Source organism: Lasioglossum baleicum, chromosome 1, assembly GCF_051020765.1.
Source record: "Lasioglossum baleicum chromosome 1, iyLasBale1, whole genome shotgun sequence".
NCBI lineage: Eukaryota > Metazoa > Arthropoda > Insecta > Hymenoptera > Halictidae > Lasioglossum > Lasioglossum baleicum.
In genome coordinates this window covers 20,762,960-20,790,682 of record NC_134929.1, presented here as the reverse complement: position 1 = coordinate 20,790,682, position 27,723 = coordinate 20,762,960, and the positions used below count along the sequence as shown (strand labels likewise).

Here is a 27,723-nt window from a genome sequence, read left to right as displayed (position 1 = left end):
ATTTTTGTGTCGCTTCACGATTGGCTTAGATCTGCATGTCCAGTTCCAGATCCAGAATTTTAGGAACACGCGAAAGTGGTTGGTAGTTCTGCAGAATTTGCCGACAGAGAATATCCTGGAATATCCTCTCTGTTGCCGATATGATTTCGTGATCGTTTTTGAACGTAAGTGCCGCTATTGTGAAATGCCGTCCACAGGTCGTATATTATTTATAGTTTATTATATTATTATAAATATTATTTTCTATTCGAGTGCAAACGATCCTTGCCGCTTGTGCCGTGAGACACAATGCAAAATCCGACAGCAATCACTGACTCCGCATAAATCTTTTGTTATAAGGAAAAACGCCGCATGTCACGATTTCAAAACAAAACAAAAAGTTTGCATAGTTGTTTTGCACAAAATATAAAGTAATCTTTTGGATCTCCGTTCGCTGAATTAGTGATACGCGGCAAATGAATCGCGTTTGCGTTAGAATTTTTCGACATTTCAGTCGCCCATGCTCTAGCTGCAACGAGCCATTGCAAAAATGGTCCACTCTGATCTTTATTGAAAATCAATCAATACATTTGTTTTTAAATCTAGCATATCTTACATTCTAGTATACAATATCAACGAAAATTCAAAGTGTGCATCTATTAGCTCGATATTATCCACTATACTTGTAAGATACTAGACCCAAGTAGTCACGTACGTCCCTAAAACGTACGGTTCACGTCCAAACGTCCTACGTCCATTCTGCGTACGTTTTAAGGACGTACGTGGCTACTTGTGGCTACTTGGGGAAGTTCTTATGGATAGAGGATAATACCGATTGCCCAGGTCTTTAATTTTGTTTTTAATATTTTAGACCTTATAAACCAACACCAAAACAAACGTTCAGTGCAGAATGTAACAATTCAAGATAACGACGAGAAACAGTATCTCGTCGGTTTTCAAGATAATCAATTCTGGTCGGTGGTTCCGTCCAGTTCCGTCACTGACGGGATACTACGTCGGTGGTTCCGTGACGCCTTCTTACCGACGCGACGAGAATTCCTCAGTGGCCTTCTGCACCGACCATGCACCGACGCACAGAAAGTCTGTGCCGACGAGATCACGTCGATGGCCTTCTGCTCTCGTCGGTGCTGGCAGTCCTCTCGTCGGTGACGGAACAAAATAACGTGGAATTATCAGCACTGACGAGATTCGTCGGTATTATCAGTAATTTGAAATACCAACATCGCTAAAAGTTCCGTTACCGACGTCACTTCATTATAATTTGTGCGCTCGTGCACACTGATGCGAAACCGTCCCCACCCCATCTAATTTTGGTTTTGGATTTTGGATTTCGATCGCCGTGATAATAATTACTGATAAACTTATTATTTATCACTGACTAATGTTTATAACAATTCATTCTATCAACAATGTCGACAAGCACTCCCTCAACTATCGAACCATCTAATTTTATACTAAAACTGGCAAGTAGTATTCGAGTTACGGAGTAACTTTTCAACCATGAGTTTTCGCAAGCATTAATTTATCAAACACGATTCACATCAATAAACATATTATTTTTGACTGGTTAATATCTATAAAAATTTCTTTTGCCAATGATGTCGACAAGCATTTCCTTGACCATCTAATCATGTAATTGTTTTGTAAAAATGGCTAATATTACTCGAGATACAGGGACAGGGACAGAGAGAGAGAGAGAGAGAGAGAGAGAGAGAGAGAGAGAAACTTTTAATAGTTGCTAATAAATTCATTAATTACATTTGCTCCATATAATTATACTTGGTGATATTCGTGTGTTGTGAAAGTTATTTTGTATCTCGAGTTCTATTACCTATTTTTACCAAAACAAGAATGTACCGAACGAACAGACAGACAGACAGACAAACAAACAGACAAGAAAGCGAGCTAATAAAAACGTGGTAAAATAAGATGACACAATGGTCAAGGGAGAACAAAAGGAATAAATAAATTTTTCAGTGAATTGTGTTCGATAAATTAATACGCGCGAATATTCGTTGTTTACATGTTATTCTGTTTTTCTGTCGTTTTTCTTCGCGGTGACGTCATCCCTACCGTTGGCTTGTGCAACAATCTTCGGCTCAACAAGTGGAAGACTCGAATCAAGCATAGGACGCTTTCAGAAATCATACAAGTAGGACATTTTAGTCACACATCGCTATAAGAAATGATACTTTGATGGCTATAATAAATTATAATAAACTTTATTATAGTATATATAATAAATAATAAATACTTGGACAGAGAGAGAGAGAGGAAGCAATAGGGGATGGAGAAAAGTGGCGGGACCGCGGTTCACGCGCGATTCGCGACGGTTGGGAGCGCGTGGAGGGGGATGACGATGCTGGACGTTGATTGGTCGGGGCGTACGCGGCGGCTGGGGTAGTCGAAATTCAAGCGAAGGAGCGGCAGTTAGTGTAGCGACCGTCGAGGGCTGAACGTAGCTGCGTAGAGTTGATAGTGTTGTTTCGTTTTTCGTTTCGTCCGGCGGTTCTGGTTCCGGTTCCGGTACCGGGGCCACATTTCCTTTTCCGTGTTTGCCAGTCGGCGGACGCGATCGCGATCGTGTTGTCCCATCGCGGGCTTTTCAGGCAGCGCGACGCGATGACATATCGCGGTGTTATAGTGACACGTTCTGTGACAGTGAATTATTAGCAGTGGTGGTACGTCGTCGAGCACCGGTTACTATGATGGCCAGCTGACGGATAGATTCCGCTTCCACGTCCCTACGGCGTCAACCGTGTTGCCACAGGTGCTGGAAGGTGAGTTCCTCGAAAGTTCGTTCTTTGAAAGTTCATTCTTCGAACTACAACTTTATTTATACCGGGTATTCCAGCATCGGTAGTACAAACGTGAACGGGGGGTGATTCTACATGAAAAAACAAATCGAAAATGGAGAAGAAAAATTTTTCATTTGGGCTTCGTTTTCGACAAAATCAGTTTCGAATATTCAGCGAGCACACTTAACTATGGTTTAGATTTAGATGGATGGATCTCGATAGAAGTCAATGTCACTTATAAGCAGTACTAATATCATTAGTAGACAGCGGATCTTTATGCGTTTATAACAAAAATGAGTAGGTGAAATTAAAACGGTGAAAACATTAGAAGAATTTAAAAATTCTGTCATATTATTTTCAACCTTTTATCCATGATGACAAAGAAAATAAATTTCTATTTCACTCCAGTTTGTTATAATTCAGGTAAAATATTTTTATCTTGTATAAATTTTACTGATATATTATCATAGTATCAGCATTATGTGCTGTATTACTCACTTCTACCTATAAATTTAGAGTGGATTTAAATGAAAATAAGACGTGTAATTTAGTTACTAGCTTACTTTATTAATGCAAAAATGGTTGGAAATGCTGTCCATTATGCTGCATAACACAACTGTATTCTCCGAATTTTTGTATGAACGTATTCTAATGTATTCTGTACCTTCAATTCTTCAAATACTATCCATCTAAACCATAGTTAAGTGTACACGTACTCGCTGAATATTCGAAACTGATTTTCTCGAAAACGAAGTCTCAAATGAAAACATTTTTTTCTTCATTTCCGATTTGTTTTTTTCATGTAGAATCACCCCGTCCACGGGTATACTACCGATGCTGGGACACCCTGTATGCAACGCTACTTTTGGATCACTTGTCATTCGATCACGTTCGTTCCCAAACGCGGTGATTTTAAACAGTGATTCGTGATTTTCGCGATCGCTTCTGTTTGATGAAGAGCATAACTGTTCTTCGCACAAGTCACACAGACAAAAACTGTATGTTTTATATTAACGAAATGAAAACGAAATTACGAGTTACATATCGCATTTTTATCAAATTTGTTGGATTTGTAAGCCGTTTCTCAAACTACATAATACATTGGTGTCTTGTAAAACTTCATACATTGCATATACATACACAAACATAAAAGAAATTGTGTGTAGTTATTAAATGGGATGTTAACTAGTGATTATTAAATGTAATATTAATAGTAGATGCATGCGGGTGAGGTAGATAGAAGAGCAGATAGAAGAACGTAGTCTGTATCGTAACTTTTAATTATTTAAGGCATTCGATGCATGTAGAATATGAAAATAATTAAATTGCAAAATGTAAAACATTTAGTAAACGCATACAAACGAAGCAGATAACGGACTGCACATTATTTTGTAACTTTTAATTATTTAATGCATTCGAAGCATTCAAGGTACTTTAGTAATTAAATTGTTGAATGCAATACTACTTGTAGACGCGTCTAGGAAGATGGATTTAGTTAAGAAGTTATAACAAAAAACACTTAACGATCGCGTATTGAAATAATAATATAGTGAAAAATTTAATGCATACAATCTCGCGGAATTCATTACTGGTAATTGCAATTAAGAAAGCGCCGTATTAAAACATCGAGGCAAAGTAATTCCAGCTTGGCGAGAACCTTGATAAGTTTACACGCACCAATAATAATGGGTAATTGATTGAAAATCAAAATAATTTCCTGTCAGTAATGATTATAGTACTATGCGTATGTTATTTACATAATTAATGGGTAACCAGATGGTAATAGCATGTCGAGGCTGTTATCGACTGCCACAAGTTGTCAGATTATAAAATGGCTACTTAACCCTTGATTTTTCACACTGTCGCAATAATTTAGAATTTCTTTGTCTGGAATTTCACACTTGACTAATTTTCAACATGATCTATATAGATCGTATGTATCGGATGGTTCGGGGAACATTTTTGTTTTAGAAAGTAGCCAAGTATATTTTTACACTTTTCAAATATTGCAGGTCGAAAGCGACACTCGCTAATGAAACTACCCTCGATATAGAACCGGGTTTCTCGAACACGTGACCGGTGGCTCACAATATCGAGGTGCAGGCTGAATATTTTTTTAACCCCGGGGTTACCTGGCCGTCGACCTCTGTAATCAGGCCCGAATTGATTTCCGAGAACGACGAGCTCGCTCTCGCGACTTTTCCGTGTACACCAGAACCCGCTTCCTATTAATCCGCGGACGCACCTTTACAGGTGTGCGCACCTCCCTGTTGCCAGTCAATTAACACGTTGTCAGTGGCGCACGCGATTCACGCAATCGTTCGGCGAGATTTAAATCTGGGTTAATTATCAAATGGATTCCTCCGTCGACGTGCATATATCCGGTTGTTGAAGAGCGATGATTGCGGATCTTTGGTAATTATACAGAAAAGTACTGCCCACTCCGATTTTTATGAAATTTAAATATGTTATGCAGCAACACATTCTGAACAGCTTTTTCCTCTTCCAATATAGGGGGGTCGCTTTTAGTTTTCGAGATATTTGCAAAAAACTATCGCGAATACTGTATTGAATTTTTCGTATTCCTACACGCTGCGCTGCAACGTAAGTCTGTTTCGGTGCGACGTTTGTTTGCATTTTGACGCTGTAGAGATAAGAGAGAAAACAGGGGGGGGGCGGAAAGGGCCAGCCTGACACCACACACACCCACCTAGTGCTTAACACGCACCCACTATTTCTAAATTATACTCTAGATTCTTACGTATTTTCACGTGCTGATTACAAATATGATATTGAAAATTTGCGCAAATGTTAATTTCTTGACGGAAACCTTCTTTTTAGAAACACTGGGTGCGTGTTAAGCACTGGGTGTGTGTGTGTGGTGTCAGGTCGGCTCTTTCCACCCTCCCGTTTTCTACCTCATCTCTACAGAGTCAAAATGTAAACAAACGCCTCACCGAAACAGGTTTACGTTGCAGCGGAGCGTGCAGGAATACGAAAAATTCAATACAGTATTCGCGATAGTTTTTTGCAAATATCTCGAAAACTAAAAGCGACCCCTCTATATTGGAAAAGGAAAAAGTTGTTCAAAATGTCAATATCTATAACATATTTAAATTTTATCAAAATCGGAGTGGGCAGTACTTTTCTGTATAAAATTACCGGATATTTTTATAAAACTCAAATTCTCCCCGTCAGTTTCACATCGCTTTTGATCCTCCTCGTTCGATATCAACGTATCCGTCATTCGAACAAAATATTTGTTGAAATCATTATTTCTTCGTTTTTTTATGCGTCCCGGTAAAAGGACCTGGTTTCGGGTAAAAAAAGACCATAATTCTCCGATTATTTGCAATCGGATAGATTGTAAGCGCGCTGCCGCGCGACCGCGCAAAAATAAGCTGCTCCCCGGAAACCAGGTCGGGTTTGTTAAATATTTTTTTTTTCAACACCGTTCGTTCGCAATTTACGAATTTTCGTTGCATCGTTGCGTTCGCTTTTAATTCCGCTTTTTTCCACCGCTCCATTTCTTCGATCGTTGCGTCTTCTAATTTCTTTCCTGTCGATTATTCTCTTTGTCTTGATCTTGGTCTCTTTTTCTCTGCTTTTATCCGTTCGAAACGGAAATAAAAATCGGGGAATTTGTTTGCAAAAATTGTAGGTGTCAATTCTACAATTTCGATAAGTACAGGAAAACGAGACGGAAATCGAAAGAAATGGTCTGTAAATGTTTTTCACGGAGAAAATTAGTCAAAAGCGATTCTCTGTCGGTCATGCAACGTCTCGCCTGTTCGTCTCGTAGCCACGCAAGTCGCAAATTTATCGCAGAAACGGAAAGGCGAAAAACCGAGAAGAGCAGATAAAAAGAGAGTGACCATTGCAAAATGGAGTAGGAAGTGGTCGGAGTATCTGGGAAAGCGAGCAACAACCGGTTGCGAGGCACGCGAGAGGGTTGTTTCCCGAGCCGAAAGCTCGTTTCGCGAAATCGAGTCGGACTTTACGATCGTTGAACGTTCTACGGGAAACGTGTCGGTCTGTTATTCTTTTAGAATGTTAATCGTAGTCCGTGACCGGTTCAAAGTTCTCGTTTCCGAAGGCATTGCATTTCTGCGAATCAATTCCACGAGGCTCGTCGTAATTCTTTCAGCGGAAGTAGCATTAGATTCGTTAAAATATTCTTGGGAAATCGCTGGAAATTCTTGATTCTTTTTCATTCTTTATGTTGTGATTCATTCTTTACGAAACTTTTACCAGCACATTCGTGGTATTTTGCTCATTAAAACACGAAACAACACGAAACCCGTAAATATCGCGAATGAAACAAGTATAATAAATATTCTCTGAATAATATCATGTCGGTACTCATTTTATTCAGAAAAATGTAACGCGCATGTGTGTAAAATTGTTATAGAAAAATAATTAAAAATCAAAAAGTTCTGTCAATGAATTATCCAATGAATACTCGTACTACCGACTTGTTTCACAACCATTTAGACGATGCCTGAGGCCATTCACTTTATTTAACGGTTAACGGCAGTTACTATTAATGTATCGCTGCTGTAAATGCTCACCGACGTAGAACTATGTTGGACAAAGATTTCCACGGATTTCTGGCAGCGAGTTGGCAGCTCGTACGATGGCTGGTACGGTAGAAAAGCCGAATTAAGCCGCTCATAAAGTGACTAACGACTTCGTGACGACTTCGTCACTTTCTTCCACCATCGTTCGTCTACCCGCCCACGCTTAGCAGTGCTTGTCGTTTTATCGTGCCTCACCGGCTTTATCACGGATTTACTTATAATACCGAACCGAGATCTCTGGCACTGCGTTTAATCGGCGACCGTAGCCGGTGGAAAAGAAAAAAAACGACAGAGAAAAATGAACCGACACGGGAAGAAACAGTGTTCCGTCCCCGCCTTTTTGCGTCGCGTGTTCTTCAAAACGTATCCGGGGCCGATTCAGCCGGTTAATTCTTTCTTTCTTTCATTTTTATCACGACTCTGTCCGCCGGGAACCAAGCTGCGGAATAACACGATTTTTCTTGCGCGAGATTTACTATACTTCGTGGGATATATCATACATTCCCGGTTCACTAGTGGTCGATGAAAAATTGTGAACTCGGTTTTTTTTCAACTTTCTTTTTCGTAATACGAGTTTCAGAGGAAATTGAACGAAGTCGATCGACTGTGAAAATGGTTTTATAATTGATTGTATGGAATGCTAAGTGAGCTGTCATGCTTTCCAGTGTTTCATTCATGAGTTTGCCCATTAAAAGAAGCACGCTGCGGAATAATACAATTTTTAATATATAATAATTTATTATTCTTTACAAAAATTGTTCGATATTGATGATGACAAAAAATTGTCAACTGGCTTTTTCGATTTCTCTTTGGTAATAGGAATTTCAGAGAGAATTGGACGAAGCCGGTCGACTGTGTAAATTGCAAATGATTTTATAATTGATTATACGGAATGCTAAATGAACTGTCTTCCAGTGTTTCCTTTGAGTCGTTTTAATATCGCGAGTTTATCGAACACAAGGAGTAAGTTGTGGAATAATAGAATTTTTCTGTTCTTTACAAAAATTGTTCAACATTCCCGGTTCAAGCTGACAAATTATGAACTGGGCTTTACGATTTTCTTTTCGCAATTAGTATTTCAGAAAAGAGAATTCAATGAAGCCGGTCGACTGTGAACATTGCGAATAGCTCGGCAATTAATTAAATGCACAAAATGTTAAAATTAATTGTCATGCAGTGCTCCGTTTGCGAGCGATACTTTTAACGTTAATTACGAATTTATCCAAAATGTTCTTCCCAAGAGTTGTCAAAAGAATTTAAACATTGCTAACGTGCTGCGAGTACGGAACGACCTTTCCAGCACAACGACCGAGGGAACTCTTCTCGTTGAGGTATGTAATGAAGGTAATCAAATATCAAAGTAATGATTGAATGAAATGGAAATCGAAAAGTTAAGAATCTAACCGTGTATAATTAGGTACGTTGTGTTCTAGTTTCACGATCAATTGTTACAATGACGTTGCAACGAAAAAACGCCCGTCATTTCATATATTGATCTTCTCATTAGTTAATCATTGTTAAAAGTTAAGAATCTAACCTGTATACAATGATGTACGTTGTGTTCTAGTTTCTCAATCAATTGTAATGACGTCGCAATAAAAAAAAGACGCCTGTCATTTTGTATATTGATTTTGTCATCGTTGTTATAGTAAGTTCATAAAACTCACCAAACCATTATATTCGATTTCATCTTTGAAACTTGGAGAATACATTTTTCGCATGGCGGCGCGGCGGCTGTCAGCCTAATAATTCGAGCAGCAACTCTGTTCGAGTAGAACGCGTGCTCTCGCGGTAACTCGATGGTTTTCGCTCTCGATTAGAATCTACCTTGTGGGTCCCTCGTCGAGAACCGTACAACCCTTAAGCATGCACACGTAATTCCACCTGGACATCCGGCGGTGCGAGGTGTTCGTCCGCTAACACGTAGATCTGTGGCTGATAGTTGAAACGACCCCGATGAAGCGTGTGCGAATCCAGTTCTAAATAAAGATCAGTCTACGCGAATGCCCGTCCCAATTTTTCACTGCTTCTTTCTCCTTTCTCCTTCCTCCGAGGCTATTTAGATGGCCGATAACAACCGGAGGGAGGTCTGGGTCGCGAACGAAATCGAAATCGAGCCCTCGTGTCCTCCAAAGAACTTCTTCAGGCCACGTTCAGTATTCTTTAGCACGTTCAACGATATGTCAGTCCCTGACGCTACCACAAAATAATATGACAATATAAAAAATATGTTCTCTTAATGGATTCGACTGAAACAGATTAAACGGAAATGAGGTCGGCAAGTCCTTTGCTTGTGCACAGGCGTGTTTTGCCATTTAAATTTCAATGGAAACCAAATGGAAAGCGTTTGACGTGTCAAGAATATCCTTAAATTTCTGTTTCCGTTCCCCGTTTGTATCCGTGTAACTAATTATTTTTCGACATTATGCTACCTGCAAATGTTCCAGTAAAGTGAAGTAATTTAGCTAAAGGAATCAATGGTGAAAATGTATCACAGAAATTTGTCTCACTTTTTCCAAAATTTATCTTACATTTATTTGAGATCAACGTAATTGATCAACGAGATTAACGACCTTAACAGGAACAGCCATACTTCCTCCTTTAATGATTCTAATGAATTGAACACAATACATATTGACATTAATTCTTGACATTTTTAAATTACTGTATAAATTTGTACACTCTTTTAAATTGTGTAGCAAGTTCTGTGGTCTCTTGAGGATTCGTTTCTACCCTGTGGTGTTTCGGTATCGTCTTCGGCGACGTTGATCGCCTCGCGATCGTGTCGCGTCGATCGCAAACCTAATCTCTTTGTTTCGCCCTCTTTCTCATAGTCCGCCGATGTTTCGCAACGTCCACGGCTCCTTCTCTAGCATTATAATAGAAGAGCGCGATCCTCGCTGTTGTGTTGGCGTTTGATTGGATCAGAGGGCGGGTTAGCACGAACGGTGCACGCGCCGACACGAAGAGTACAGAGTGCCGGGATCGAATAAATTATGTCGCTGCTCTTTCAACGTTACAGCAAGCCTCTCTCGTACCTTTCCATATCAATGGCGAGGATATACAATATTTTTAAATGGGTACTTGATTTACTGATAAGCGCGCACGCATCGGCGAAGTGAATTTTTTCTTGATAAAACGATGAAAGTTGAAATTCTCGATGTTATTAAAGGTTGATAAAATGTTATCAATTCGTAATCATTCTAAACAAATAATAATGATAAACTGAAAATTAAAATTACAATTTTACAGTTCTAATAAAAAGATTCACGTTCTCTTATTTTTGGTCTGTGGATTTTGTGCATTTATTTAAAAGTGTGCAATTTGATGTAGTAGAAAGATAAAAAAAATTTGATATTATCAAGGTATGCATAATTTAATAAAACTACGAAAGAGCATATTTCAAAATATACAAAAGAGATTATTTTCAATTCGTAATCATTCTAAACAAATAATAATGATAAACTGAAAATTAAAATTACAATTTTACAGTTCTAATAAAAAGATTCACGTTCTCTTATTTTTGCTCTGTGGATTTTGTGCATTTATTTAAAAGTGTGCAATTTGATGTAGTAGAAAGATCAAAAGAATTTGATATTATCAAGGTATGCACAATTTAATAAAACTACGAAAGAGCATATTTCAAAATATACAAAAGAGATTATTTTCAATTCGTAATCATTCTAAACAAATAATAATGATAAACTGAAAATTAAAATTACAATTTTACAGTTCTCATTAAAAGATTCACGTTCTCTTATATTTGCTCTGTGGATTTTGTGCATTTATTTAAAAGTGTGCAATTTGATGTAGTAGAAAGATCAAAAGAATTTGATATTATCAAGGTATGCACAATTTAATAAAACTACGAAAGAGCTTATTTCAAAATATACAAAAGAGATTATTTCGGACAGCGATTGAAGAGCAGAAGAATTGATGAAGAAAGTTCTGTGACGTATTGTCAAATAAATAAAATTCTCTGCGACTTATTGATTGCACAGCTATGCAGCTTTCGCGCAGGAATCGCGAGCCACCCGTTGCACAGAAATCGTGTCCTCACCGTAGCCACGAATCTGTACAACCACATTCGGCACATATAAGGCTGCAGCTCGCATTGTCATCAACCCCGTGATATCACGTGTTTCCGGAATGCATCGCGCGTATTCGCGGAATAAAATCGTCTCGGGGACGAGTCAAGGACCTCCGATCGTTCGCGAATCTATCTCGTGTTTCCAGCTTTCCAACAAAACAGAAATTGTTCTTCCATCCATTTTCAAGATCAGAATTGTCGCAAACAGCAGTTGTCATAGAAAAAATTGTTTCTGTCTCTATCAATTTGAATAAATCAACGGAAATTCTTCAGCGCTGTATTATATTTTCCACGCTAATTTCCGTCGCAGTTGCATAAAACCCGCGGTCTATTAATGATTGCACACCGAATACATTTGAATAAATTACGAAGAAATAAAACGATTTGCATACCGGCGAAACAGCGCGTGTTTCAAGGATGCTGCAATTTGATTGGTAATTACACTTGAATTGCGATTTTCATCGAAATCTGTCGCTTGTCATTTTACCTGTCACCGAATTTTCGATAGATCAATTCGGGCGATTTTTCTCAGTGATACGGAGCGATCTTTCCACGCGTCGATATCGTCGCACTGAATGGGTCTCTACGCGATTATTCTAATCCACCAGCGTGGGGTAAATTAAATCCGGCAAACATGGGAGGGGATCAAGAGCCAACGACAAACAACCGAGGGTTCTCTATCGATCTTTTCGAACCGATTCCGAAGATCATCACCGTGTTTCTCAATACGACTGACAACTTTCTTATCCAACGCGGCGATGAAGCAACTTAAAACGCACGATTCACCCTCAGGAAAATTTCGGGCACAATCCAGGAGTACTAAGAGTGTCGCGTGAGTAAGCAGAGAGGCTTAAAGAACAATGAGCCAAGAACAAAGCAAACCGCGGCGTTACGCAGCGAGAAATAGATGGACAAATTAATTAGCAAATGAACGTGGCGAAGAAAGGAAGCAACGAAGATAATGCTCCATATGGTCTAATGGGGCGTTATGATTGCAGCGTTCCCGTACAACGCAACCATACGATTAGAAGGAAATGCGATTTTCAGTGTGGCACGTTATGGTTGCGTTGGAAAATTGTTTTCTGTTTTTCCTGATGGTAGGCAAACGAAGAATCGAAGGAAGGGTTGAAAGTGAACAGTAAAGATATTCCATAAATCACCCATGGTTCGGGAGGAATGAGATTTCTCGGGATTCGAATTTTCTTGGATTTTCCCTGGGGATTGGGGAATGGAAAATCGAAGAACAGTGTGGAAGAAAGGATCAAAGACAATGTTGCACATGTCCCGGTGAAACGTTACGGTGGCAACGTGTCGTAGATGCAGATCGACAGCAAATACGACTTTTCAGGAGGTTCGAGCGAAAGAATTTTTCTTTGATTTTTCCCGGGCGGAGGGAAATGAAAAATCGAAGAACGAGCCTGAAGCTGCGGGGTTCGAGCTGGCTGGTTCTGGCTGCTTTCAGGAGAGCCAGGTGGCATTACGGCACAGGACCTACAGGTCGAAAACGTAGGCGAGCTGGAGAGAGAGGAAGAGGATGGCAGAATGGGAGGGAGGGAGGGAGGGAGAGAGAAAGAGAGGAGGAGGGAGAGACAGAGGGCTGACTGGGTGGCAGGAGAAATGGAGGGAGGATGGCAGGGGTGGTTATATATAGAAACGTGCCCCGGGCATCGATCGACGGAGCCTGGGAGTCCAGATTCGACACTGTTCCCCAGCACAGCCTCCGTCTGAATCCGAGCTTACGATCCATGCGTCCTTCCGGTGCTGTTATCCTTCTCCTCTCTACTCTATTCTAGTCTACCTTCCCTTCTATCTCTGTTACTGACTCTAATCGGCGCGAAAACAACCCTCGATTACGATCGATCACGATTTCACGACGATTTCACCGGCCGCTCGGTGTGCATCTTCAATGCAACGAAGCTGAAGTTCAATTGCAACCAGCGAATGTCTATTGGCGGAATACCGTAGCAGATTTTATTTGTTCTTCCACGAAAAAAGGATTTTAAGAAATTGCTTAATATTGTCACGGTAAAATCGGTGAAACTGTACGTAGAACTGCAACGAGTACAATTTTATATGTACAACTCCAACGAGTAGAATTTCAAACGCGTTAAACGAAATGCAGAGTATTAAATGAAATATGTATTCGTTCTCGAAGGAAACAGCATCTTGCTGCACTATGCCAGCACGAAACATGAAAATGTATATAAAAGCGGTCGAAATATCTCGGGAAATGTTTGTAACCGTTCCACCGCATAAGCAACGAGATTTAGCTAGCTAAAACTGCAACGAATGCAGACGACTTGCAGTCTGCGTGCGTAGACTTGGCGACGGACAATGGCGACAGCCATTCGGTCGAAGTTGTTACACTTAATTCTGAAAAACTTCTCGAACTGTCAACGAAGTTTTCTCGAAAGACATTTCGTTCTATACAACGTGAAAGCCGAAAATGTGAATGATTGCTTTAATAAGAAGAAAATGTTTCAACTCGTTATTCAGAAAGTGCAACCAATCATCGAAAAAGTGCAACTAATGCACTAGATTCGCATTCCGCAAACATACACACACACTGGCTCAGCTGGCGTCAGCCATTCGGTCGCCACCTAGAACGCAATCGCGGTAAACGGGTCGAGGAAAGTTATGGCAGTCTGGAGTCTGGGACCGAAATCGTCTGAATCGAGTCTAGACTGGCAACCATTCCACGTGTCGTCGGTGGTGGGTCGGGATTTCCTTGTTGTTCCCGGGTTGAGGGACGAGGGATCGCTCTTGTCCCGTTGCTACAGCACACCACACCACGATCGCATCGATGCACCGATGCACCGCGGCGATGCACTCCGTGGCCGGGTCTACCGGAGCAATCGAGGCAAGAGCAACGACACGGCTGCGCTCGAAGCGATCGCGGGGGAGAGAGTCTGCGACTTGTTGCATCCCCCGGAAAACCGTAGCCGGATTGTACGCTCTGTTTGCTTACTCGCCCACGCCGCTGCCTATGCCCCGGATATATTGATTTCGGCATTGATTCGTTCGGCACAGTGTTTACCTTGCGACCAGGGTCTCGAACGATTCAAAAAATAACTATGTAAAACAGTTATACATATAAATATTACTTCATTCGGACACGATATATAGAATTACTATAAGTTGTATAGCTGTGAATCTAAACTCTGCTGAATCGGCGGACATCCGTTAAAGAAACCTGCAAAATTCTTTACGATAAAGAAAATTGTTGGAATTTTATTTACATCAGAACTTTCTACTTATCGAGAAGAGAACAATTTTTATCAACAGTTTTTCTATAAACTTTTATAATGGCAGAGTGTTTTGAGTGGCACATACAAAGAAAAACACGTAAAAAAGAACGAATAAAGTTGTTTAAGTTGACGCTTTGTTTTCGGGGAAGAGTCAATTTTGTAAATTGAGTTCGCGAGCTCCAGTGTTCGCAGGAAGTAGAATTGGTTTGTTATGGTCAGACACGTCAGCGAACTTCGATTTTATGCATAGCCGCAGAATTTCCAATTCTTCGATTTTCTGAGAAAAGAAGCGTTATTCTTGCGAATGGAATCTAGCATTATTAGATTATTTGTCTTCTGTTTGAAACGATTTCGATTGCCAAGAAAATTCTCGGTCCGTAGATCACCTCTTTCGGACGAGTTGTTCTTTCGAGCGTCCGTAGACTATTTTCCTGGAACGAAAACTGTCTTCGTGGTGGATAGGTTAATAATCTCGAAGGGTTGATGTTGCTCTCATAGTAAAGCCTCACCACAGGCAATAATTCCACGATGAACGAGGTCGGTCGTCCCTTCAGGAAGCTCGTTTTGCTTCGACGGAAGCAGTTTTCCCAAAGGAGCAGGCTCCTCGGCGCGTCATTCTTCAGTTTTACAAGGCCCAGGACTGGAAGACCTCTGCTCTGCTCGAACACGTTGCAAAGAGCTCTTCTGATCCGTCCTTTCCCTCTAACTCTCTGATTCGCCCTCTCTCCCTAACTTTATGAAAATCACCGTTGAAATGCTCGAAGATCGCTGCTCCAGGACAAAGTGTTCGGCCCGCGCGTATTTCCTCTTGTTTTTGTTGTTCCACGGCTGAAAGTTCTTTGGGATTCTATAAATTAGTCTCCCGTTGAACGCTGTCAGAAGATTGAGATCCTTTGACGCACGTACGCTGCAATATCCCGTGTTTATTGGCGTTCCGCGGGAAACTTTTATCGAGTTAGCGTACGCGGAAACAAAGTGCTTGCTCGGGGACGCGGGTCTTTGCTCGGATCGTCCTAGAAAAATTGACGATGAGCTGGAAATCCGAGGCTTCATACAGAGCGTAAAAACCTGAAACGCTTCTCAAACGTGTTTTCATTCATGTGCTTAAGAGTTTTATCAGGAAAGCTCTTTTGTTAGACGAAGCTGCCATTTTTGTGGACCAGAGTCGTCGGACGAAATTCGAAGATTTGAATCTTGCTGGATCGAATTAGAAAAATTGTTGGTGGATAAAAATTTCCTAGACTCCTCCAGATTTCGATAGGAGGATTCTGGTCGGACAAAATATGAGAGGCTAAAACAATTTTTCTAAAAATCGTTTTCGCCTAAGCAAAGTATCACCTTCGCGCCTCTAACGCAAAGTCGGAATGATTAGGGTTGCCAGAGCGGCCGCGAACGATCGAAAGTCCCCTGATTCCCAGGGGCGGAGTTTCCCAAGATTGGCATTCTGTTACTATGTATAATTAAGAAAAATCAATAACCAACCTGCCGGGCTCGTTTCGCCCGGGACCCACGGAGCAGCGGCAGCTTCAATTTCCGGGGACCGAATTTTTGTTTATTAAGTTTTTGATTGTTTGTTTAATTAATTCGGGCTTATCGCCGAATCCCGGTGTTTCTCATTCATTCTCCGACGAGAGAGGATTGAATCTTCGTCGGGGATATTTAATCGGAAACGATCGTTTCAATGACGGCGCTTCTGTTATCCGTCGTTATTTTTAATGCACGCGATGATCGTTATCTTGATTCAATCATTGCCAATATTTGTATAGATTTGTACAATTATTGTCGTACACGATATTGCATATGTATTATTCATTCTTCGGAGACTTTGATATTGTTAATTCTCAGAGACACTTTCCAGGATCTGGATCGCATTTATTTATTTATAGTTACTCTTGAATAGAAAGAAACAAAGTCGGATGGAGATGGAGAGACACTCAGATACACAGATAGAGAGGAGGAGAGAGAGAGCATTGTAATCGAATCAGCGAGCAATTTCGCGTCGAATACGCATCCCACCTGGGCCTGTTTCGTGGGAGGAGCTCGCGTCAAAGGTTTCATTACTACGCGCCGCTTCCCCGTGCAAACACCGTTTTCGTTCGACTCCATTAGGCTCGGCGAATTTAACGCGGCCCCACAAAGCCGTCTCCGAGTTTCCTCTCTGTGTCCAAGAGGAGGCTTGCAGTTTCCAGCCACCGAGTGGCCGCAGTCTCTCTCTCTCTCTCTCTCTCTCTCTCTGTCTGCACGCATCCCAATTCTCTCTTTTCTCCACTCTCCCTGACTCCAGACTGCCTTTTGTCTTCTCTCTACCCTATGAACTTTGTCAATCACTTTCGTGGACTCAAGTTTCAACATTTTCCAATACATTGGATCCTTTTCTTCATTTTATCGCAATCCTCGTAATCTTATCAATATTTTCTTTCATTATTTATCCTGTGATGTGACTTGATTAAATGTGTAAAGGCAGAATATGAAGGAGCAATCCAAATACGACTCAATTACAATGAAAATATGACTCAATACATCTCGAATACAATTCCGAATGACCTAATACGATTAATTACTACTCATTACTATTCAATTGCATCCTTCTTTCAGCGAATTTTAATACCCACAGATGCACAGAGATTCCCAGTGCAGTTGAAAACTAGAAAATAATTCTCGGCGCTGTACGAGAGCTTACTTTTCAAAATTTTTTGGCTCTGTCCACGTTGTCGAACGGCTGCACGCTGCGCGCTCGGAAAAAGAAGGTCGTCTCTCTTGGTCTCTTTTATTAGGTCTCGCGGGGACACGATATTAATTAAACGTCCTGTCTATTGGTCAAAAGCGGATTCCATCTTTCAGCGTGGGCGCGTGGGTGTGCTCGTCCACCAGGACGCTCTTGATCCTTTTGACGACGCTCGCTTATGGCGAGCACACGTGCCGTTGAAATGTGGTCTGCGCACCATTCGGCGAGAGCGGATCAGCCAACCGTCAACCGACTCTCCAATTCTATCCGGTGGTCGGGTTCTTTTCGCCATTTTCGCGGACCAATTTACGTATCGAATCATCCGATATACACCTGCTGATTCACTGATCTGCTAAACATCTTTCGGGATTCGCAATGAAATCATTATCGCGGCACAATTCCTTTTCTTTACATCCCAAAAGTTTCTTTCGCAATGCGTACACTTAATATTGTTACATGACACAAGTATATACAAACAACGTGATCATCTGTTTACTAACTTTTCACACACACACATACGCACATTACTTGGTAATAAAACGGTCTGGACTAGGTCTGGGTTAACCTGACCTAATACACTGCCCGAAATTACCATAAAGCCACCTGATTTTTTGGTGAAATCTTATAATTACGTCATAGTAATGAGAAGCTGACGCACGATAGCACTTTAGGATTAATAAAAGAATCACTCGAAGCATTCATCGAAGCAGAAACTCTTCGTACTTTGATTTCATCAATGCCTAATCGAATTTTCGACGTTATTCGAAGAAATGGCAATTATACTAAGCATTAATTTGTACATATAGAAGAAATTTTCGATAATCTTGATGTTGTCTACTTAAAAAACGTGTGACTTTATGGAAATTTCGCAGTTCGTGTTTTGTTAAACTATATAACTTTACGTTTTTCTGTAAATAAATAATATATCTGTGAATGTAATCGTGTAAATGGTTTTTTTTTTATTAATCCTAATTACTATAAAATAATTATAAGATTTCACCAAAAAATTATGTGGCTTTATGGTAATGTCGAGCAGTGTACTTGTGTGACGTAACAGTATTAAATGTACACATTACGAAAGAAACTTTTGGGACAACTTAACCATTAAATGCACGATATTTTGTTTACAGTTTCTATTTATTAAACATTACTAAAAAAAAGAGTATATATTAAGGGAAAAAAGGAAAAAATCACATCTTCGTGAAAATATTTTGTATTGCAAAATTATCATATGAATAAACTTGTTAACGGTTCGATCAAATCGAATAAACGGTTCGATCAAATTCTACACTATAGCGGGTCTAGGATGAAACACACCTTTCTTTTCCTCCAATAGAATACAATCCTATAGCAAAACGTGGTCTTAGGACGTTAACTGATTCACATCCGAATCGAAACGTTAAAATGCCCTACAACATAGCTATATCGTGTAGAATTTGATCGAACCGTTGCGCCGAAAATATTATTATTCCAAGTTTATTCAAACAAATTTACGATCGATAAGAGTCCCTCCAAAATTATCATATGTTGCCATATTTGAGGTTAGAAAATCTACGACGCATGAATGGCGTCCACCGTATACACATACATGTGAGTGGTTTGTTGTCTTGTGGTTACAATGCGTAAAAAGCATCCAAACGTTCCTGCAGTGTTTGTTGAACCAGAACAGAATGTGTAGCCAAATGGCAACACGATGCATTTAAGGGTTAATATTTTGAAGATTTACGTCTAAAATTTTGCAATCGTATCCGAGAACATAACGAATGAGAAAGCTTGGACTAGAAATGAGAAATAGAACATATATTTGCAGCTGAAGGAATTTACGTAGCAGCTGGAGGAATTTACGTTGCAGCTCAATAGTTGAACGAAATAATAAATATTGGCCGATGGTATTTAATGGTAGGGACGCCGGCAGGAATTCCGCAGCTTCGATTTTTCTCGTAGAATGCAGACGCTTTATATGCAGTCCGGTGCACGCGAGCTTTCGTCGACGTCGACGACGATCCTTTCGTCTCCGGCGCGCACGGAATTCCGGGAAGTGAAAAATATTCGATCAACCAGTTCCGTGGCATATATTTTCCTGTATTCGTACGTCTATTTCCAAACGAACGGCTCTTTTCAGGATCGCGGATCCTGCAGCGCGCGCCGGGCTTTCGAAAGAGGATCGAGCGATAGACAACTCCCGAGAACCTTTCAGGATTCACTGGCCAGACTGACCCTTCCGCGAAACGATCAATTTTTCCTCTTTGAAGGTTCTCAGTTTCATCTTTGCCGGGGTTTTAACCCCGGACACTGATCCGATCGGAACCAGTCGGTTTTCCTTTTGCTCACGGGGAGATTTGTGGAATTTACCGAAATTGTTTGGCTGATTCCGAGTGGTCCATCGATCGGGTGTTTACAGTGGTATCACAGGATTAATGTACGATTATCGAGATCGTTGTTTAGAGCTGCATTTAGGGGAAATACCGATACGAATTTTCCGGCCTATACAAAATTTCGTCTGCATTCAAGGTCATTTAATTGGAAATATTTTTTACAACAATTTAATAAATATTTTTACTAGAATTTTTATTTCAAAAGAGTGATCCTTGTGAGGTCTTCTGAAACAACTTTTTCCAATCATTTCGCGGCTACTGCAGACGGGTGCCGGCTCGGCCAATGCGGACGCCTCGCTCAGCTGTAGCCGCGCTCTCATTGGTCCGTGTTTTTCGTCGATATCTTCTTAACGAAGCCGCGGAGAACATTTTCGTAAAGGAAGAAGTTGTTTCAAAGCACTCGAAGAATCACCTTGTTCAATGAAATACATTTTGAGAATAAACGACGTACAAAAGTTTACTTTACGGTAGATCCGGCGTTAATAACTGAAAAGTTGAATGCAATAGTTTCTGAAGTTGCCGTTATTAAATTGTAACAAGATAGAATGAGAAACGATAACTGGTACAACACGGGAATAGAAACTTGCGGAAAGAAAAAGACCCGGCGCCGTTCTGAACCGCGATGGGATTCGCGAGGCAACGGGAACAGTTTTTAATTGAATCTCGTGGGTAGGGGAGTGGGGGGGGTGTCTGCCGCACAATTTCACGTAATTAGAGCGAAGAACCGGTTCAACGATCGTTCGGGGCGTGCGTTGCACGTGCCGAATTTGCATACAGAGCCTGTTGAATAGATAATCGACAATTTCCCTATGTAACTTCGTTACCGTTGCCGGAGACTAGCGTGCACGCGAACGCGACCGTCAAAGCGGAGAGAGCGCAAAGGCGGACACGCGCTCGGATGGATGAAATTTTCATGCGGAACGACCGGGGCTGCCTGGCTCTCTTGTCTCCTAATTGTTTGAAAAATCCCTAGTGGAAAGGGAAGACGGAGATACAGATACGATAACGAGGCTCGATAAGCAGATCCACCGATAACTCCTTTAAATATCTCGCGGAAAACGACGCGACCCGAGGCACAAGGAACCGAAGCAGCAACCCAGCCAGCAACCGAGCCTAGCAACAGGTGGAGCCGGGAATTCGAGCTCTTCGTGGACCAACGGGTGAGAGCCAGCCCGCGAGTAATCGATAGTAATTATCCACTCGCTCTGGCGCGTAAATATTCTCGCAAAACACCTGCAACCCTCTCTCTCTCTCTCTCTCTCTCTCTCTCCCTACCCTACTCTCTGTCCTACTAGCCTGTTGCCTGTTGCCTGTTGCCTCGCGAAACAGTTGTCTCCATTACCACTAAATCGGATATCTTCCCGAAGTGTGCTACCCTTTGTCGAATGATACAGCCTCTTTGTCAAACCTTCTCTTACCACTGGCTCGACACATTTGCGGTTCGAACCATGATCTTGGGAAATGTATCCATTTCACACGGTGATCTTGCAAAGCGGACTCCAACGAAGAGTACCTGGTTGTTGAAACATTATTTAGTCAACGTTACACCTGGAAAAGAAGCAAGTCAGCCGAGTGGAATAATCATATCCTGTCGTCGAGTTACAAGTTTCTTCATTGTATTATGGTGGACATTTTTCTACGCATATTTATAGCATCGAAAAATACCGTTTTAATATCTTGGACTTATTAAAATGATTAAGAAAAGTACATGTATGTATATGTAATGTACATATTTCTTGAGAATTTTTTTCTTGTTAGCCAGAATGAATTTCAGGCGGTAAAAAACAGCTTCGTCGAATTTGCATTCTAAAATCGGACATTTCACGTGCACCAACCTAATGCATCGACAGTCCTTGGACTCTTTCAATTTCCGTGCTATTTTGAATTTCGTCAAGACGTTGTTGCTTATTTATTCTCAAGTGATTCGTGAGGATATTTTGGCCAGACGTTGGTAGCCGTCGGACGTCTCTGTTACGTGGGACACTCTTTAACTCGGTTCTACCGAGTGATGGATTTGCCGGGGGTGAAAAGCAAGCTCGCGCCAGAGATAATATCAGGGAAACGAGAAGAAATGGTTTTTCCCTTGAACTACCTACTTAAAGCAATAACGGGAAATACGATTCCTCTCGGTTAGAATAACTTCTCCGGTAGAAATCCTGACCGAGGCAGAACCGGGGAGAGACGGTTCAATGGGACGACTGCGAGTAAATTGGACGGCTCTGTTTCCGAGCGTTTCCTTTTTTCCCCCTCCTGCTCCTCCCCTGTTTCTAGATCGAAGAGGATCCCCGCTGGATCGGACCACCGTTGAGCGTGTTAATTGACCTTTAATTAAATTATCCGTCTCCGGATCCATTCCGCGTCCGTCGCTCGATCGACTGGCCCCGTTCTGCCTCGAGAAATCCATCGAACAAACGGAATTGGCCGAGGATTGTTCTAAGACATTGTTCGGTCAATACAAGACTCGTTTCTTTTCGTTACGATTTTCTGGCTGATATACTGAATTGTCCAACTAATTTCAACTTCCTTCTTTCGCGGTCAGAAGAAATCTGGCTCACGAGCTTGTCGTGTATAATTAATTCATTTACCAAGTATTACATTCAGAAACGATTTGTTTAAGTAGACTCGCGATTTCGAACATTATTCTTGTTATCCACTAATAGCACATCGAATAAAAATATGCTTTACGACCGATTCTGGGAGTTGTTCCAGAAATGCCAGTTCTAATTGGAAAATGATTCGAAGAAACGATCCGACATTAAAGCGACATCGAGGAGTCGGAATCAGTTGAAGCAGATTGCCGGCTCGAAACGAAAATTAATACTAGAATTTCGAGAACGGTATCGAGCACACGGATCGAGTAGAGACGACGGCGGATGATCCACGAATCGACGGGACCCCGAAATCCGTTTAATCTCGCGTAATCTTCCGCTCCATTTTTCTAATCCGGCCTGCCGGGATGTTCCTCGAGTAATTTCGCCGGAAGACTCGGAAAATTCTCAATTACCTTCGCGGCACTGCCGCGGGAATATTCTCGTTAACGCGTTCGACGCTGTCGAAAAAGCGAAAACATTTATTGTCATTTATCGTAGCGGTTGTTGCATCGATTGGAACTTCTAATCGATAGTTTTATCTGTGGTCGAGTCAAGTTTTACCGTGACACCGCTCGCCGTTCGTGTGCCGGTTACAGGCAAAGCAACATTTTTGTGAAGTGTTTTGTAACCTTCAGATTTTGTTTTACAAATTATAAAGTTGCAATGGATTTATTTAGTTGAATATATATTATAATAAAAATCGTCTAAAATTTATTTTAGATTATTGGATGGAATCAGATTGAAGAAATAATATTTTCTAATATGTGTTTGACGGATTTTCTCGAACAATTTGGAAAACGGCAGAATTTCGTTTACGATGGCGACGTGACCGACGTAATTTCAACGAGAGCAACGGAAACTCGTCCCCTTGACGTTCCCCTACTATCAACAGGCCTTATCCGTTCTCCCCGGGCGATAAGGAATCGTTCAGATAAGAAAAATCGATACGCGCGCGCGGCACCCGTTAAATACACCTCGTGACTGTGGCTGACTTATATCCGGCATTTACTACTGGCCGGCAGCTGTTCCGCACGCCGACTCGTTCCACTGAAATGGGAAATCGACACGAGACACGAAAAATCCTAAAGCCACGCTCGTTTTTCGAAATTCACGTATTCTCGTGTTCTCAGGTTTTAAGCAAATCCTAACAGATGCATCATGTTCCCAAAAAAACAATCGCGTGTAAAATGTCCCTGGACAAAAATTCATAAGTTAGGACAAATGTATTTGCTTACGATGGTGCGTAATATTCGTGTGTTTAAATATTATTATTAAATATTAATACGTTTCCCAATGAAAAAAGACCTTAGTGTCTGTAGATTACTTTCAGTTACATCTGTGGTAGAACATTTTCAGTCTAGTTTTAACTGTAAAGCCTACAAAAGATCTGGTAACGATTGCGTTAAAAAAATTCCACTTTGCAACATTGACAGTGTAGTGGTCGGTTAACAATTTTCCTATTCAACATATGCGACGAAAGGATTGGAAAGGGTTCGCAGAAATGGATTTCAAATAGATTTTCGAGGCTTATCCAGGCTCTCGGCATCGTGCCGACAGAAAACGTTGCGTTTTACAACGGACAGAACTCGGCGAGCACGGCGAGGCAATATTTTCACTGTACTCGACGGTTCGCAGTTTTTTCGCTCAGACGACGACGACGACACGCGTCCGTTGTCGCACCTGGATTCCGGTCACGTATCTCGAACGCGGTCCATAATGAAATGCTTCGGCGGAGCGAGGATTCGCCGGAGGAAATCACCAACGGCTGAGAATAAATCAAAATCACCGTCGAGCCAGATTTAATTCGTCGACTATGTCGATCTCGTTTCCGGCCGCTGATCTTGGGGCGCACTTTGTTGCGCGATCTTCGTTTATCGCTAGGATTCTTAATTCTCTCCTTTTCACCTACTTTATTCACTCTCTTACTTTATTCATTCTCTCTTTTTCACCTGCTAATTAACTCTGTCGAAATTCTGTGAATTTGTCCAAGTGCGGTCGAAATTGTTGTCGAGTCAATTCCTATATCGTTGAATGGTTTTAGGTTTAACAAATTGCTGGCAGGTCAGTTGAAGTGAAAAACAGTCTCGATGAAGTATCATCAACTTAGTAGAACTGTGAAAACAAGAAACAATTTTTATTTGACTCCAGTGCCTTGTGATTGACGCAGAAAAATTTAGTTTCGCTCGAGTGCCTTGAGATCGACGGAGAAAAATTTTATTTGGTGCCAGTGCCTTGTAATTGACATATCACCCACACATAATTGACGCAGAAAATTTTTATTTGATTCTAGTACCCCTTAATTGAGGCAGTGAAATTTTATTTGGTTCCAGCACCTCTTAATTGACGCAGGAAAATTTTATTTAGTTCCAGCGCCTCTCGTAATTGACGCAGAAAAATTTTATTTGGTTCCAGTAGCTTGTGTGTAATTGATGCAGACAATTTGTATGTATATAGTTCTAGTACCTCTTAATTGAAGCAGTGAAATTTTATTTGGTTCCAGTACCTCTTAATTGACGCAGAAAATTTTTATTTGGTTCCAGTACCTCTTAATTGACGCAGGAAAATTTTATTTGGTTCCAGTACCTCTTAATTGACGCAGAAAAATTTTATTTGGTCCCAGTAGCTTGTGTGTAATTGATGCAGACAATTTGTATGTATATAGTTCCAGTACCTCTTAATTGACGCAGGAAATTTTTTTGGTACCAGAGCCATGTAATTGATGCAGAAAATTTTGATTTTGCGTAGAACTCCGCAGTCACAGCCCAGTAGATCTTAAATTTAGACAGACGATTCTGAATATATGAATCGTTCTTCCTGGATTATCTGTTAGGTTTGTTACACGAGTTTCAATGCTAGACAGAATAAATATGTTGTACATTGATTGTTGGAAGCGGGAGTAAAATAAAATTGATTTCATTTCAATTTTTCTGAAGATCGAGGCTCTTGAGCGTCTGAATTTTTCTGTTAGACTTAGAGTGGCCGATCGTAGATCATAATTCGCGTCCCGTCAACGAGATGCCCGGAATCTCGTTACTCCGGAGAATTTTGCCCGCTTAAATGTCTCGCAACTTCGACGAGGAAGACGAGAGGACGACGGAAGAATATCTCCGGCGAAGTTCCATCCGCGTAAACTAACGGGAAACTTCAGGGCGGAAGTTTCGCCGCGGCTCGCGTCATCGTCGAACACTGTCGGCGAGAATGACAAAGAAACTTGACCCTAACGGCACTACGCTCACGCCGCTCGTGCATTCGATAAACTTTCAATAAGCCGGCTAACGGACCCGGAAACTGCGATTACACTAGAGAGTCCAATTTTTCCTCGTAATTACTGCAAAAATTATTCGATCGAACAAATCAAACATCCATGTAATTAGACTGCGGACTTTTATGCAAAGTAAAAATGTGCATCGTGTGTGGCCAACAGGTAAACAGTTCTTCCTTTCATCATTTCAATAAGTTTAAAATAACGCTACAGAGAAAATGCGCCCTTCCAGAGACCCGATCAAGTGTAATTATAACTCTTCTTTATCGATCTAGATAGTCTTAATTTGCCTGAGAAAGACACGTGCCTTTACGCTCCGTTTATAATGTCTCCTTATTCTTCTTTGTACTCCTTATTAAAATCCGAAATAATCGTAGACGTCGAAACAGTATCAATCTGCTATTTATAACAAACTTGTTTCGTCAGAAACGGAAACCAAAGAAAATTGTCATTTAATAGTTCGAACAAGATGAAAATGATACAGCAAGGAAACAAAATTTTTTGATCCGTTCAACTCCTTGTTTATTTTACATTCTACCTAGTCAATTTTGTGGTAAATACATATACATACAGTAAGGAGCATAACTGACTCCACACACTTCCAATCAGGATAACTTTTATATTAATTGACCAAACGACTTCAATTTCTCTGTAAGGCTAGAAGAATTAGTTTAGTAAATGACGTCTAATAAATAAGTTTTTAAAAAAAATGCATTTGGACGGAATTGTGAAAAACAATACTAAAAATTGATTTTTACATCTTTTTTAGCTGGGCCAATAACGAAAATGCAAAAGATGTGTCTGGTCAACTGGTATAAATTATATACGCTCTGAAAATTTCATTGGAATTAGTTAATTGGTTTGGGAATTATAAATGATCAAAAGTGTTAATTTGTAGTGTTACCATAAAGTGGCAAGTTTTACCATTTTTGATCGTTTATAATTCGTAAATCAATTAACCAATTTCAATGAAATTTTCAGAGCGTATATGTATAATTTATACCAGTTGACAAAACACATTTTTAAAATTTTCGTTATTGGGCCAGCTAAAAAAATGGTAAAAATCCATTTTTACTATTGTTTTTCACAATTCTGTCCAAATGAATTTTTTCAACATATTTTTTACACATCATTTACTATACTAATTCTTCTAGCCTTACAGAGAAATTGAAGTCGTTTGTGGTCCATTCATAAAAAAGTTGTTCTGATTTAAAGTGTGTGGAATCAGTTATGCTCCTTACTGTATGTCTGTAATTTCTTACGGGATTAGATGACACAAATCCGAACGATGCCAATGACCACTGATGGTAAATTGGAGCATTTATATTTTCGTTTTTTTTAAATGTCTCTCCGCATGTTAATTACGGGCCTCTAATTAACGCGATGCACGTACTGTTTAACTCCTGATACTTTTTCTGGCTGATAAATTCGCGAATTAAGGTTTGCCCGATGAGATAAAAAATCGAGGACCGATTTCTTCTTCCGTCGAATAAACGACGATAACCGAGGCGAAACAATTTTTGCAAAAATTTTATAAACTCGGGTAATGCATAAATCAGTACGTACGTTGACAAATGGACGTGGAAGGCTTTAAATGGCCATTGTTTCTAGGGCGAAACGTCAGTTGCCTTTTATAAAATGCAGACGCGAAACAATTTTTAAATCGACGCGAACAACTTTAATATGCAAAATAACGCCATTGACGTGTTTCATAAAATAAAGGGACAGAATATAAGTGAAAAGAATTTTCGCGAAATTTTTTTTTGTAAACTCGTATAAAATATAAATCAGTATGACCGTCGACAAATGGATGTTCAATACTTGATAATGGCCGCAGGTTATAGGGGAAAAGTGCGCTGGTGACATCTTCTATAAAATGCAAAACAATTTCTATTCCCTTGTTTATGCGGTTATTGACAAATGGACGTGGAAAAGTTCGAACGGCCACGTGTGTTGTATACATATATCAGAAGCATCTTTCGCTCGAGGCAAATAGCCGGCTGTTGACGTTCGTTCCAGCATGGTGCCTCTATAAAATATTAAACGAGGTGGTC

General features: G+C 40.6%; 1 protein-coding gene across 19 annotated transcripts in view; it reads left to right on the top strand.

Moving 5' to 3' along the window:
* Nucleotides 1-2,432: 2,432 nt before the first annotated feature.
* Cac (calcium voltage-gated channel subunit cacophony) overlaps nt 2,433-27,723 on the top strand; it is a 192,370-nt gene continuing 167,079 nt past the window's right edge. For 14 of the 19 annotated variants that reach the window (XR_013009585.1, XR_013009586.1, XM_076430335.1 and 11 more), the window contains exon 1: nt 2,434-2,780. The gene's annotated coding sequence lies outside the window, so the exon portion shown is untranslated. Of the gene's footprint in view, nt 2,781-27,723 lie in introns of all 19 variants that reach the window. The other 5 variants (XM_076430215.1, XM_076430363.1, XM_076430224.1 and 2 more) reach the window with 2 other exon arrangements.